The sequence below is a fragment of the Cryptomeria japonica genome, chromosome 7, assembly GCF_030272615.1.
Source record: "Cryptomeria japonica chromosome 7, Sugi_1.0, whole genome shotgun sequence".
NCBI classification, from domain to species: domain Eukaryota; kingdom Viridiplantae; phylum Streptophyta; class Pinopsida; order Cupressales; family Cupressaceae; genus Cryptomeria; species Cryptomeria japonica.
The window spans coordinates 746,804,754-746,820,397 of record NC_081411.1 but is presented as its reverse complement, the minus strand read 5'-3'; positions in this window follow the sequence as shown (position 1 = coordinate 746,820,397).

Here is a 15,644-nt window from a genome sequence, read left to right as displayed (position 1 = left end):
AGAACTACCTCCCATATATTACAACATTTTATTTCCTAAAAGAGTTGTTACCAATCCCTTCAAAACTCTCCCATGCTCTGAGGATTAAGATTTGAAGAGTGATCTTGACAATTCTCCTAAAATATGCCCTTCCTATCTAGCTATCTTAGAGGAATAGGTTGATATCATAAACACCTTTCTTAATGTTGCTTTACCTTCCCTACATGATTCCTATCTAGGTGAAAAGGTATTGATGGACATTGACTTATCTTCTCCTAAACTTGGTCTTACCAATGGGGGCATGTTAGTACAACAAGAGGTTATGAACACTTCTTCCAAAGATCTCCTTCCTAAGCATGAATCTTTGGAGAAAGATGTTCATCTCCTTCCTAAAGAATACTCCCCTCATGAGGTTTATTTTGTGTGAGAAGATGGTATTGTCCCTATTTTTCCTAGTGATGGTATTTCCTCTTTTGATTCCAACAAAATTACCACTAGAGATGATACATTAATGAGAAATGCTTGCCCTTCTCTTAAAGATTTTTTTATCCCTAAAGATGCCTTAGAGAAAGAAGATGAAACCATAATAAATTTCCTTAATTCTCTCTCCCCTAAACATCCTATTAAACACATTTTGAGATGAGAGGATGATTTAAATAAATGTAGTGATGCTCTCCCTCTTAAGGATGAAGACTTAATGAAAAATGCTATTCCTTCTTCCAAAATTGGAAATAAGGACATATTTGTGCAACATATTTTTTATATGTTTTTCAGTGACCTCACTATTTGGGACGAGCCAATAGAAGAAGGTGTTGACTATTCTCTACCCCATGAGAGAATCCTAGCCAATGGGGATGAAATCATGATTGATAACTCTCTTGATAGCATCTCACCTTCCATAAATCTCAATCATTTTCTCTCTAAAGGTAAAGCATCTCCCTCTCCTCAACTTGGTTCTACTCATAAGGATACCCTAGTTCAAGATCAAAAATTTGACATCTCTTTCAAAGAGCTCCCTCTTAAAGGCGAGACTTTAGAAAGTAATGTTGATCCTTCTCCTAGGGAGTCTATTCCCCATGTAGATACTTTAGTGATAGAGGATGATATGAACTTTCCTAAAAAATCAATGCCTACCCCTAGTCTCCTCCTAAAATTGGTCTTATCCATGATAACATTTTAATGCAAGGAGAGACTATTAACAATTCTTCCAACAATCTTGTTCATTCTTCTTTTGAGGACACTTCTGATATTCCTAAACCATCCTCAATAAATTTGATACAAGTGAATGAAACACCTAATAAACCCCTCTTCATAGTTCAAGATGCTTGTCCTTCTCAAAATTCCCCATGTAAGCCTATCTTAGTGGTTCAAGGTGGTTATACTAATGATTCTTTTTGCACTTCTAAGAAACTTGTTATTACTGTGCAAGGAGGTTATCCTACTAAGAGCCCTTATGGGTATGCTAATAAAATTAATGAAGAGAGTTAAAATATGGTTGCTCATACTTATAACACAAGAAACAATAGGCAACCTAGTCCTCCTCCTGTTATCCCAACTTCACTTCCTCCCTCTCAACCTATTCTTCCACAAGCACCTCGTATATCACAGACCCTCAGTAAGTAGTATGATCTCATTGAACAACTTAAATCTACTCCTGAAAATATTTCTATTTGGGATTTGGTTCAAACTTCACCTTCTTATCATGGGATGTTACAAGATGCTTTGAAAAACTTAGATGTCCTACCTGGAGTGACACCTAATAACATGTCTACTTTGATTGATCCTACAAACAAATCCAAAGCTCAAATTGTATTCACACAAGATGAGTTACCTTCTCATGAAATTCAACATCAATATGATCCTCTTATGATTGTGGTTATTATCAATGATAGTTCTATAAGACAAACCCTTGTGGACAATGGATCTGGCCTTAATTTTTGTAGTGTGGACTTATTAGATAAGATTAATGTGGATTGTTCTCTCATTGAACCTTCTACTCTTACTATTCGAGGCTTTGATAATGCTTCTAAACAATGTCTAGGTGTCATAACCTTGCCTGTTAGGGCAGTTCTTGTTGTGTTATCTACACTTATTCATCTTATGCCTGGTAATTTGACATATAACCTTCTATTAGGGAGACCTTGGATTCATAGCATGCAAGTTGTCCCCTCAACTTTGCATAGGCAAGTCAAGTTCACTCATAATAATACAACATACACCTTATTAGCTGATACCAAACCTCAAGAACCATTAAAATATGGATCTTCTTGTTCAACTACTTTCCATTCTTCTTCCAATCCTTCTACTTCTTCAAATACATCTACTTCCTTTAATGATCTTGTTCCTTCTAGTACTCCTGATTCTTCTACTCAATTAGAATATCCTCCCAGGGATATCTTTTATCCCAAAGGAGTTCTCTTATATGATGATTGGGGATCTCTAGACTTCACCCCTAATTTTATAGGAGAGTACAAAGTATCTTCGAAAGGATCTAAGACTGAGAAGGAGATATCTAAGGAGGAACCTAAACAACAACCTACTTTGTCTAAACAATCAAGTAACCACTTTGTGGTTGCTTCTAATTCAAATAATTCATAAAATCCTTCCTCTAATTCATATAGTACTGAGACCTATGGGGCATCATCATCTCTTTCTGATTTGGCATCCCTTTACGGTCCTGGTTTTCACATTTTTGCTAAGAGTGGCTATGATGGAAATGGTTGTGGTGCAAATGAACAATAAATTAAAGTTCCTTTAGAACATAATACACATGAAGCTTCATTTGGACTTGGATATAATCCTTCTAAGCCCACCAAAGAATCTAAAAGACCATCTCTCAATGTGAATGCTATATTTAGTAGTGATGATGACCTCACCTCAATTAAATCATCTTTTACTTCTTTCAACACTCATCCACCTCATAAGGAAATCTTTGTGATGAACAAATCTCTTTATGAATATCCTCAAGAGATTTCTAATTCCACTTATGATATTTTATCTTCTACTCATTCTAAAATTCCTTCTTCTAGGAATAAGGCTCTAATGAATTACACTTATCCCTCTCCTAAGATTTCTTGTGTTCAAGAAAAGTATGAATTAGTGGCCTATTCTTCTCCTATAAACTTCTCTCTTTCTAAAGACTTTTTAACATTCACCATCTTATACATGTTTCTAATCTTACTTATAGTAAATCATTTAACATGTCATATTCAAATACCTCATTCAATGTATCATGTCTTTAAATAACATTAGTAGCTATTATGTTGCTCATCATTATGTGACATTGGTAGCTCATTTACTGGGGGCTCATTGGCACTCATGATGGTACAATTTCACGTGCAATCGTACTTTTGGAAGCAACATAATAGCCTATTTATATCTCATCTATTCTCCTTATATATATGGGGGAAGAGTGATTTCAAATATCTCTCCTTCTTGAGATTAAAATTTCCCCTTTGTGAATTAGTGTCTTCTATAAGGACTTCTTATTGATTGCAGAGGTGTATTCATACTTGAATTCCTTCTCTTATATTGGAACAAGCATCCCTAATGGGGATCTTAAGTACCTATCCTTAATTGGGACCTCCTCCTTGGTGTGGGAAGTATTTGATCATTCATCAATTTGTTTTCTTCATTGAGTAGTATCTTTTATCACAAACCCTTCTATTTTGTGCACGTACATATCCCTAATGAGTATCTCTTGCCTTCTTTTGAGAAGAGTGTTGTTGTAAATAATCTCTCTTTGATGTCATCTCAATCCTCTACTCTTTTCAAAAATCTTGCATTCATTCATTATAGAAGATTTTGTATTTGTCTAAGATAACTCCTCTTGAAGGTAGATGTCTTTTGAGAAAGATCTGTTCTCCTCCAAGGATCTCCTTTACACTTATATAGAATGATATCTCTTTACAACTATCTTATCCTTGCTTGAAGAGTATTCCCTCTCTTGCTTAAATTTATGAAATTGTTGCATGATGGATATCTTCTTGGTGTTGAAGTTAGGTATCCTTGTTCTACTTGCACACACATGCAAGAGGTTGAGTGGAACTAATGGTGTTATCACTCTCCTCCCTTACATGGATCACCCAGATAGACTCTAGGGGCTCATTTTCCATCTCCTTCTCTCTATGGATCACCTAGTTTTAGGTGTGAGATGTCAATGGTTCCTTTTCTCTTCTCATGGATCACCACAATGTGTATTCGTTATTTTTATCTCTTTTTCCTTCGCTTTCCATTTGTCTCCATTTAAATCTTTCATCGTGTGTTAGAGAGCTCTCAAATCCTCACACTCTTTGTTGTGTTGGAATTGAGGCTTAGTTATCTTTCTTACCAAATGATTCTCCATTAGTTTTTGATCTTGTATCAAATCTTCTTGTGAGCATTTATCATAAATCTTCTTTCACAATTTGATGTGGTAAACATGATACCCTACTTCAACTCACTAAAATTAGCAAGCCGAAATAGGGGGGGCATATAGCTACCCTCAGATTTTCATCACCTTCCTTAGTAAGAATTTAGGTGATTTTGTGATTTTATCTAACATGTGGTTTTGGAGGGTGTGGATCCTAACTATGTACTACAGATACAACTCGAGGCTTCATCCGACAACTTGTGGATATACCCTTTTTTCATGAATGTTTACTTTTCTTTACTTTAGCTTGCATATGCACATAGTTTCATATGACCGCTAAAGTGGGGGCTAAATGTAGTGTTGTAAATTGTACACACTTGCTAGGGTGGTACAATTTCACACTTAGGTTAGAACCCGCCTTAGTGTGTCTTGCATCTTACATTCCTAATTTCCCTTTAAGCATTTAATTAATTAATTTAATTAAATCTAAAGTCATATTTCATCACTCCACACATCATAAAATTGGGCCCATTACCCTATGTGTGCCCATTTTTTTATTTTATTCCTCCAATAAATCATTAAATCATAAACCCTAATTATGTCCTATTTCAACCTTGAAGGCTTGATTTTTCATATCAAAACACCTCCAAATTAGTTGTAACTTTGGGATTCTCTTTAATATCATCATATCTAACGGTCTTGAAAATTTGGTGAAAATTTGGTCGGAACGTGGCGGAAGTGGACATGGCCCTTGACTTTTTTCCTGAAATTTTGGGAGCATAATTCTATGATATTATAATACTTAACCCCAAAATATTGGGATTAAAATCAATTCCTAGGTCGACCTAAAGGAAGAATTAAATCAAAATTAAGATCTAGGGTTTCATACATAAGAGCTCTCTTTCTTCATTTGAAGGCAACTAAGACTGATCTATCTAAGAATCTAAGAGCAGGTTTTTGGAGCACAATGAGCCTTCGATGTAGTGAAAGAGAATCCTATGTGGAGTCTTCAACAACATTCAACAACATTTCATCAAGCATTCATCATCAATTACAAGCCTTGAAGACATTGAAGAGTAATAGGAGATCTAGTGGCAAATATCTCTCCCTTGGGGATTGGTATGATTTCATGTTATTTTCACGTCTTTGTGTGAGATTATTTACATCAATTTGGACTATTGTCATTATCATTTACATTCACATTTATATTTAGGGTTTACTCTCATGTGTAGGGTAGCTCTAGTTTCTTATCATTTAGGATCTTTCATACACACAAGGTTCTAGCACACACATTTTCAGTACATTATCGACTATTTGTGGAGGTGGAATTCACCAGCACAAGGGTTTGAATGAGGAAAAACCCTATATAGCCACCCAAAACTTCCCTTTTTAGTAGAAGGTGCACGAACAAATACCTAGAGAGAGTTTTGGATCAGGAAAAAGCATCAACACCACCCAGAAGTCTCAAAAGTGTAGAAAATTGTCAAGGAAAGGGGAGTGGTGCCCTAGTCCTACCTAGGAAAGTGGTGTGGCACCATGGTCCCTCCAATTTCAGGTGAATTTTGACAGGTTACAACCCCAAGACCTTTAGATTTTAGCCTTTCAGTTGCAGCTCTCTGTCAGATTCTCAAGGATAGTGGCATGGCACCCTAGTCTTGGTCAGCTTGGCTCAATTTGTAGCATCAGGTACACATCCAAAATCCTCTCCCTTTCATTCTTTCAGTATCTCAGTTTCAGATCTTCAAGTTTGTGTAATTTCAAGTTCATTTATGCATCATTCTTCATCTCCTAGTCTAGTCAATCAATCAAACCCTATTTTTTCTCATCATTTGCAACAAGAGGAATAGAAACCCTAATAGGTAATCCTTGGCTCTGTCTTTCTCACAAGAAGTAGCCAAAGTGATCTATCTCCCTACGTTCTTTTTTATTCCCAATGTGTTGGCAAAAGTGGGATTAGGACCTAGTCACCCGATCTCGCTTTTCCCCTCCACAATTATGTACTTGCAATGAAGTAATTTTTTAAGATCAAAAGTACCTATGTAAAATATGTAAGGGCTGAAACTATCAATCCACTATTGAATGTGCAAGCATGGATATTATTTTTGCATTAAAGAAGTGACCTAGAGAAAATCACCATCAGTTTACTAGTGAGATAGTGGAAAACAGATCTCATTTTATATTGTTTCTAGATAGAGACCTAATGCTTTGATGCTTATGAAAGTTTTGGACAGAATAGAAATTTTGTTTATTCTTTCCAATAACAAAATAATAATTTAAAATTTGTTAAAATAATTTTTAGCCACATAAATGTAGTTGTGCTAAAGGGAAAATAAGTATTTTGGTTTGTATAAAAAATACATTTTATTACATGAATTCTTGTAGTGTAATTTTAAAAAATGGTGCATTGATTCAAACCTATATCTATAAATTATTAATTCTTTAAGAATTAGGTCAAAAAATATTGATAAATCTCTAGAATCATCATAAAAAGTGACAAACTTGAAAAAGTCCCATCTTTTTTAAAAGTTAATTTTACAAAAACTAACATTTTACACTAGAAAAACACAAATTTGTTTGGATGGTCTCAGGTATCTTTTGACATTCCAAATTGTATTTCCTTGGCATCCTCTTCCTTTTCTTCCCTGGTGTTGTTGAAAATTTATTTCCCTGGGCACTCTCGTTAGTCACCTACCTATTAGTAGCCCCTCATTGCATATTCATTTCAAATCACCATCCCTCTTTCCCCTTGACAAGCAATAACAAGAATTTATGGTGGTTGGTAAGTTTGAATTTTAAATTTGAGTGAGAAATTTTGTGAAGAATAAAATGAGAAATAAGTGAAAGAATATTATTCTGACAAAGGATGAGTTTGTATACAACAATAATTTTGTTAATCTTTAGGAAAAACAAAATAATCTTTGTGTAGGAGAAATAATGTTGAGTGAAGGGAGTCCAGTGTAGTAGTGCGAAACTCCAAATAAGAAGTTAGTGTATAGCTCTAGACATGTAGAGGAATAAGGCCAGATCAATAAATTATTTATAATAAATATTGTAATCCATGTTCAAAATTAGTTTATAAATATTTTTGATAATTAATAGAAAATAGAAAATTGTCTCTAGCTCTATTTTTGGTTTCTACAATTTGTGCATTTCTTGTTGATAAGAAAATAGAGTAGTAGCTTTATGCATTGGTTTTGTGTTGTATTTTATTTTTAAATCTTATATTTCGCATCTAAGCCAAGGGACCTAAGTCTTAAGTGGGTTGGGAACTTGTTTCTTTAGGTTTTAAAGGTTTGTTCAATTGGAGACATGGTTGGAGAAGATAGTAAGAGCTAGTAGTAGCCACCATCATTTAATGAAAAAAATGATGTCTAAGAAAAGAAAATAAAGATGATTATGGATGCAAATGATTTGTGTGAGCTAGTGGTTAGTGGGTTCACATATGTGACTAACCCAAATCAATTTGTAAACCTCGATAACAACCAAAAGACCTAGCTAAAGGAGACAAGAAGAAAAGGAAAAAAATCCCTCAAATTTGATCGAGATAGGCTTGACAGAGTTAATATTTCTAAAAATAGAAGTAGATAACTATTCAATGTAGGCATGGGAAATCCTCTAAACAAGTTACAACGAGATTGATAAGGTTACATTGGTGAAGCTTCATATGCTTTGAAGAGATTTTGAGACTCCAAATGATGGACAATGACTGCGTTTAAAATTTCCACACAAGATTCTTTGGTTTGATAGACTAGTTGAGGACAAATGGTGAAACCATGAAAGTTTAGAGGACTATGGAGATAATTATTATAATTTTTTCCTTTAAGTTTGATGCAATTTAGTGATTTCCATTGAAGAGGGAAAAGAACTCTCAACATTGATGATGGATAAGTTGATGGGTTCACTTCAAACCCATGAAAACGGACTAAATACGTTTGTAACTTCTTCCCAAGAATAAGATTTCAAATCTTAGGCCAATGCAAGTGGAAAAAAAAGAGATAGAAATATCTCTAGATGAAGCTTGAGAGGTAGAGGTAGAGGAAACTCTAGATGAGGATGTTCTCCAATAGATAGCTCAAGATGAGCACATAGCCAAGAGGGAGCAACTAGCTTTTAGTCTAGCTTCAGAGCCAAGAATAAGAATAGTAGCTCGAGTTAGAGGAACGATAAAAGAAATTTAGAATGTTATTATAGTCCTAAATTTGGTCATTATGCGAGTGAATGGTAGAAAAAGTAGCATGATCAATCAAAGTAAAGTCCAAATGTGATTGATGAAATGAGAGTTGAAGTTGACTAGTCTGAGGCCTTCATCATGTGTAACATTGGTGATGGGGCAATACTAAAGTTTGGTATTTGGACAGTGTATGTAGCAGCCACATGCATGGTAATTAAAGTTTATTGAGAAGGGTGAATGCATCATATTTGACAAGAATGAGAGTAGTAATATTGTTTTAGTACTACAAATGATAAATAAACAAATGTTTCCTTTTAGAATACAAACATGTTTTTCATCTCAATCCATAGTTGCACCTCCTAGGCATGAAAAATGTTCAGTAGTACAACAACAACCTGTCTTCAAGACTACCATTCAAGATCCCTTCATACTTTGACATATAAGGTATGTAAATCAAGGCTATATTGGTTTGTATTTTGTCCAAGAAGGGTATGGTTATAAGTTTTCCAACCATTGTAGATCCTAGTGGTAGATGTGAATCTTGCATTTTAGGAAAGCAACATATGCATCCCTTTCAACCAAGTAACTCTGGAAGGGCAAGGGCGCCATTGGAGTTGGTGCATGTTGATTTATGTGGCCCTATGCAAACCATTTCTATAGTGAAGAGTCAATATTTATGACCTTCATAGATAATTACAACCATAAGACACATGTGAGTCTATTTTGTTACAACATAAAAGTGAAGCATTTGAGAAGTTTAAGGTGTTTAAGGCCTAGGTTTAGAAGGAAAATAAACAGTTCAACAAGGTCTTAAGGTCAAATAGAGGAGGAGAGTATAGCTTAAGAAATTTATAAATTTTTGCAAGCATCATGACATCAAGGAGGAGTTAACAACTAGAAATACTTAGAAGAAAAGTGGAGTGGCTTATAGGAAGCCATCAAAGAGATGCCAAGAAATATGTTGAAAGCCAAGAGACTCCTAAATAAGTATTCGGATGGGACTATAGAAACAACAAGTTATTTGATAAATATAAGTCCCACAAAGGTTGTTCATGAGGATATTCCACTAGAGGCATAAAGAAAATGCAAGTAGATGGTAGAGCACTTGAGAGTATATGGCTGGGTGGCATATGCATTTGTGTGACTAGAAAAGATGCATAGATTAGATGACAAGGGAAAGAAGTGTATCTTCATGGGCTATAATGAAGAGTCTATAGCATATAGGTTACATAACTAAGTCACTAAGAAAAGACTGATCAGTATAAATGTTGAGTTCATAGAAAATGAGACATGCGATAACTTGGTGGAGACCTCTTTGGGTATCTCAGTTAGAATATGTATTGATGAAGAAGAAGAAGAATATGAAGAACAAAATATAATTTTACAACAAATATGGATCCAAACAATCAACTCCAAAGAGCTCTAGATTCATATAGGAAGCCAAACAACTCCGGAGAAGGAAATGAACAAAGATTCTGAGACGGACATGACTAAGGACAGAGCTAGTGAGTATAAGGAAAGTGCGGATAAAGGGCTTCTCTTGGATAACCTCAAGAAACTCACTGAAGCGAGAATGGATTATGACAGATGGACTTACGAGCTCCTAAAGAACCTGGAGAAAAAGGGGAAAAACACGGATGAGAAGAGGGAGGATGACAATAGAGACCAGATAAATTGGAAGCAGTATATGGAGGAGAAGGTTAAATCGTTGGAAGAAGGGAGAGAGGCAATGAAAAATCTAATGGGCGTTATCCTGAGTATCCTATCTGCTATCACTAAAAACCTGGAGGATATTGCTAAGGTCGTTGATCATACTAGCTCTCCAAAACCGGTAGTGGAACTTGACTTGGATGAAGAGACTATCTAGACTAGTAGCGGTGAAGTTACTTCGGTTGGTGGTGCTGTGAAGAGGACTAGGGCTAGTGTCAACAAAGTTGTGGTTGCTTCTGCAAAGGATCTCCCTAATCTCAGGGATAACATCAAAGAGCTACATGATATTAGCAACACCCTAGCAAATGCCCTGGAAAAAATCAACTAGTTTCTCTCTTGGAGTCTGACTGGCTTGCTGGCTTTTTGGGGCTTTTTTAGGTTTTCCTTGGTTTTCTGCTAGCTTTTTGATGGTCTGTTCATTTTTGTATCTCTTTGCTTTTGTTGTTTAAGTTCTTCTTGTAAAGGGTTTCAAGGCCTTTTCAAAACCTGCTTTTACCTTGATCACAAACAAGAAGTTTGTTGAGCTCTAGGTAGAATAGAGGAATGTTTGTGCAATGCAGTAGAAGGCAGCTCCAAACATAAGAAGAAGTCATTTTATAGCTCCAAATGAGCAAAAAAACATGAATTCTGAGGAGTTTGATATCAACTATGATTGGGTACAACTCTAGATCACTATAGATAGATTATTTGTATAATTAAATATTGTCATCCGAGTTTAAAATCAGTTTGTAAATATTATTTTGTGATTCATAGAAAATAAAAATTGTCTTCAGGTCTATTTGTGGTTTGTAGTTTGTGCATGGTCAATTGATTGGCAAACAAAGCAACAACTTTGTGCATTGGTTTGTGTTTTATTTATATTTTAAATCTAACAAGTGATTATTTTATCTTAGGCAATCTAATGGCCATGATCTTTTATATATTGTCATTTTAGAGTATTTTGGTCAGTGACTCACATTTTGGGATATTTTTACCCACAATGAAATTTCTTCTTGTCTTTATCTACAGTTTGTTTTATCTCTCTTAACTTTGTATTATTGTTTTAAACTAGTTTTTGTAGAATTTCCTGAATAACAAAACAACAGATCTAGCTAGAAAGCAAGAAACAAAACTTCCAAAGAAATTGAGAAGAAAAATAGAAAAGCTGAGAATGAAATTTTATTAATTCATTGTGTCTAGTTACATTATGCCAAAGCAGGATTTTATACAAATCATGAGCCAATGCATGAACCTTGATCATGCAAAAATCGTTGGAATGCACGGAAGAGGCAAACTGAGTTTAACTTGTTGTTTACATGGTTCGCTTAGTTAGGCTTATGCGATATCATGCAATTAAAGGTGATACCCATAAATCACAGAGATGACGGACTAGAGTTACCACCGCAATTCTACCACTGCATGATATACACCGCTAACACCCCCCTTAAGTCTAACTAAGGAGAGATAGGAGAGATATGGATCCTGGCAACAAAACCTCATCAGGAACCCAATTAAAAAGAAGAAAGGAGAAAGCCCAATTGAGAAAGGCTCCTAACCATTATTCAAATTAAAAAAGAAACCTACAAACTGCAAACGAATCCACACTACAACAGGATTGAACAGAATCATAGAAACCACTGCATGAGTACCTCTGGGATACTTTGAAAATGCAGTTGTACATATTTTGCATTGCTCAAATGGATGAACAGATAGGTACATGGTTTCTGAATATAGAAACTGATGATCTGAAGACAGGAAGATATGAATATCAAAAAATGTGCTCCAAGCTGAACAACTGCAAAGATGACCTCTGGTTGGGATGATGTCATTGTATATCCATTGCTCAATAATGTCCCACTAGAAAGAAACTCTGGAAGCACTCAAAGATGTGACTCTGGAATCTCATGTAGTGAGGAACCTTGCTAGAAAGAATCTCTAGGAGCAAACAAAGTTGCAATGTTGGAATTTCATGTAGATAGGAATTTATAACAAAATAATACTTTTGGCTGTCAATTGGAAGAAGAGTGCATAGCAACTTTAATCTTCTATTTATTTAGAAAAATTATTGAAAGAAACCTAAACTAAATGCATCAAGCAAAACCCCATATAAACTTTCTAAAAGTTTAATTTTTACAAAGCTCCAAATTTTCCAAATCTTCTACTTGCAAAGCACGTACAATTTTAAAGAATCAATATAGGAAAAAAGAGCAAGGAGCATGCAAAAATTAGGGAAAGAATATGCATGCATCTAGAAGTAGAGGTCTACGTCAACTTCCATGGTGATGCTAATCTTCAGAAATCTGCGTCCAAATAATCGTTAATGCTTCTCCTTCCTAGCAACCTCGCTCTGATACCATGTAGAATTTCCTGCATAACAAAACTACAGATCTAGCTAGAAAGCAAGAAACAAAACTTGCAGAGAAATTGAGAAGAAAAACATAAAAACTGAGAATGAAATTCTATTAATTCATTATGTCTAATTACATTATGTCAAAGCATGCAAAAATCGTTGGAACGCACAAAAGAGGCAAACTGAGTTTAACTTGTTATTTACACGGTTTGCTTAGTTAGACTTATGCGATATCATGCAATTAAAGGTGATGCCCATAAATCACGGAGATGACGGACTGGAGTTACCACTGCTACCACTGCATGATATACACCGCTAACAGTTTTGTGCTGGTAAGTCTTGAAATCTATTCTATTTTAAATTTCATAAAATATTATTTAGATTACTTGTGGCCATTCTGTCTTGCGCATTTAGATGTATATGAAAAGGAATAATTGTACCTTCCACAACCTTTCCCTAAAAGAAAGTACCCTCAGTGGTCCAGATTCAATGTATCTTTTCTTTACTGTTTGACCGATGTACAATATCTGGATTCTGTACAGAAATATGGTCCAAGTTCAATGCATCTAATCTTCTGCTTTGTGTAGCCTTCCTCTTATTTAGATGCATACTACGATGGAAACTGATCATGTGTGTTCTAATCCGTGAGAGTTCCTCCAGATTCTTCAAGAGAAATGGGTAATCTTTTTATCCCATGAAATATAAGTTTTTTTACTGAAGATGTTCAGAGAACTCTGCAGTCACCGAATGCTTGCTCATTATGAGCGAGATTTATTGTATTCCTTCTTTTTTGAAGGTTAAAAGCTTTCAGTCTAGTAGTTTCTGTGTTGGTATTCCAAACTGCATTGGAACAGTTCATATTGACTAACCAAATGTAATATGGGAATTACATTATAATAGCTGTGTTGTTTTCTTTATATCGATTACTCTTTTCATTGCATATCATTTGTCAGCAATATGGTTTTCAAATGATGTTAATAATTAAATTTAGAGATAGCGGCAGAAGGAAGCTGATTCCGTGTCTAAGAAAGACGAGGGATCTCATATGTCTAAACCGGCAAACTGTAGAGCATGCCCATGATTGTTACCCTTTCAATAGTTCATAAACAAAGTTATTCAGAATTTAAATTGATTATAATAGAGAATTTATCAGGTGATTATTAATATATTTATGAGAATGTTAAGTTTATAAAAAGTTTATTACAGATCAATTTTTATGAAGTTAGAAAATACAGATACAATAAGGTATAAAGGATGAGTTCTGAGTTCAAAACCTAAATAAGCCTTGACACTGAATATTTTTTATAATAAACATTTATCCTCAGAATCGAAAAGAACTTAATCTAATTATAAGTTGAAATTTACAAGTAATTTTTTTCTGACTTGGAACCACATCAATCCCTTGTCAAGAGATTTGAATAGTATCTGCAAACCCTAAAAAACTGTTTTTTGAGATAGTTACATCATATGTTTCAACTCGAAGTCATTTCAATATTATGGCATTACACCACAAGATCATCAGTCGATGACACTATCATATATAATACAAAACAATACATCAAACAGCTATTGTCACGGAATAAATCACATTTTCTAAATAAATTAAGTTAGGTAAAAGAGCCGGGGGTTTTAGTTGTGAAATTTGATTCTTAGTTAAAGCTTAATGTTAGATTTGAGAAAAAAAATTAACAATTAAATCATTTAAAATTGTCTATGAACTTTGGTCATTTATATGTTTAAGTGACTTTTACATCCATAGATTTGTCTTCTACTTTTGAGAAATGAACTCCAACAAACTCCAATTATATATTTGATCTTATTGTCTTTAGATGTTTTGCATTTTTAAATAAAGACCCATCTTGTTGTTTGGACCTAATGATAAAAAATAGTGGTGTTCACAATCAAATTTCAAGAATGAATGTGTTGTTGGCGGCCATAAGGGTTCTAGGTGATTAACACTTGAGATTTGGTGTAAATGGAATGTAGAATTTAACCTAGTGGAAGAACTACCATGTGCTGATGGAAGACCAAATATGGTAAGAGAAAGAATGATTTATAAATGATTATTTGAGGTACATAGATGAAGAGGGTTATCTTAAAGATGCATTCATTAGTGATGTCCTTTAATACATGACTTATGAGCATACTTTTATAGATTCATCTAAAGGAATGATGAACAATAAATGACTAGAGGATGGTTAGATGAAACCCATATAGAATTTTAAATTTGAACAAGAGGTCTGGAATTCATTCTACAAAAATATCATATATCATGGTTCGTATCTTCCCCCAATGGATTTGATTCTAGGATGTCAATTGATAGTATAAAAGGTAACTTGAATGTTTATAGGTTTATATTCTATTTCTAAGACTCAATTTGAGAATTTAGGTCAAAGTACGTGGTCAATTAGTCAAAATTATGTGCTAGAACCAAATACTTAGACACACAAGAAATGTGAAAAATGTAGCTTTGTTGTGCATATGAATCTACATTAGCAAGGTTTCTAAATTATAAAAGTACTAGAAAAATATAAGTAAAAATTAAAATTAAGTGAAGACACAATCTAAATTCCATTTTTTAACTACACATCCACATAGATGTGATTGAAAAAAATATGCTATAATGATTTTGTGTGTCCCTTTAGAGGCTTGAACACAAATCAATAAGAATGATAAATTGGATATAAAACTAATCATAATAACTACATAATTATTTTATGAAAAGTAAACATCACCATTATTAACTATTTGATAGAAAATATGAGTTGTGTGGACCCATAAAGGTGTGTCTCACTTATGGACTACATTCCAATTTATGAAATTAGATTTCATTAAAAATATATTTCTTTATAATACTTTAATTGATGATTTTCTTACATCCACATGGGAAGGAGCATTGATTAAAGGTCAAAAAATATTAAGGGATCATTCGTACTCCATCCCACCTTTTTTGTTTTTTTCATTGTATCAAAGACCTTTGATTAAAGGTCCTTTATTTGAAAATGTCTATGTAGCCTAGGACTTTGCTAGAAAAAAGGGTTTATTTGGATCATGTTTTTTTGTTATAAAATTAATTCATCATAGATGTGGCCATAAGTCTACGC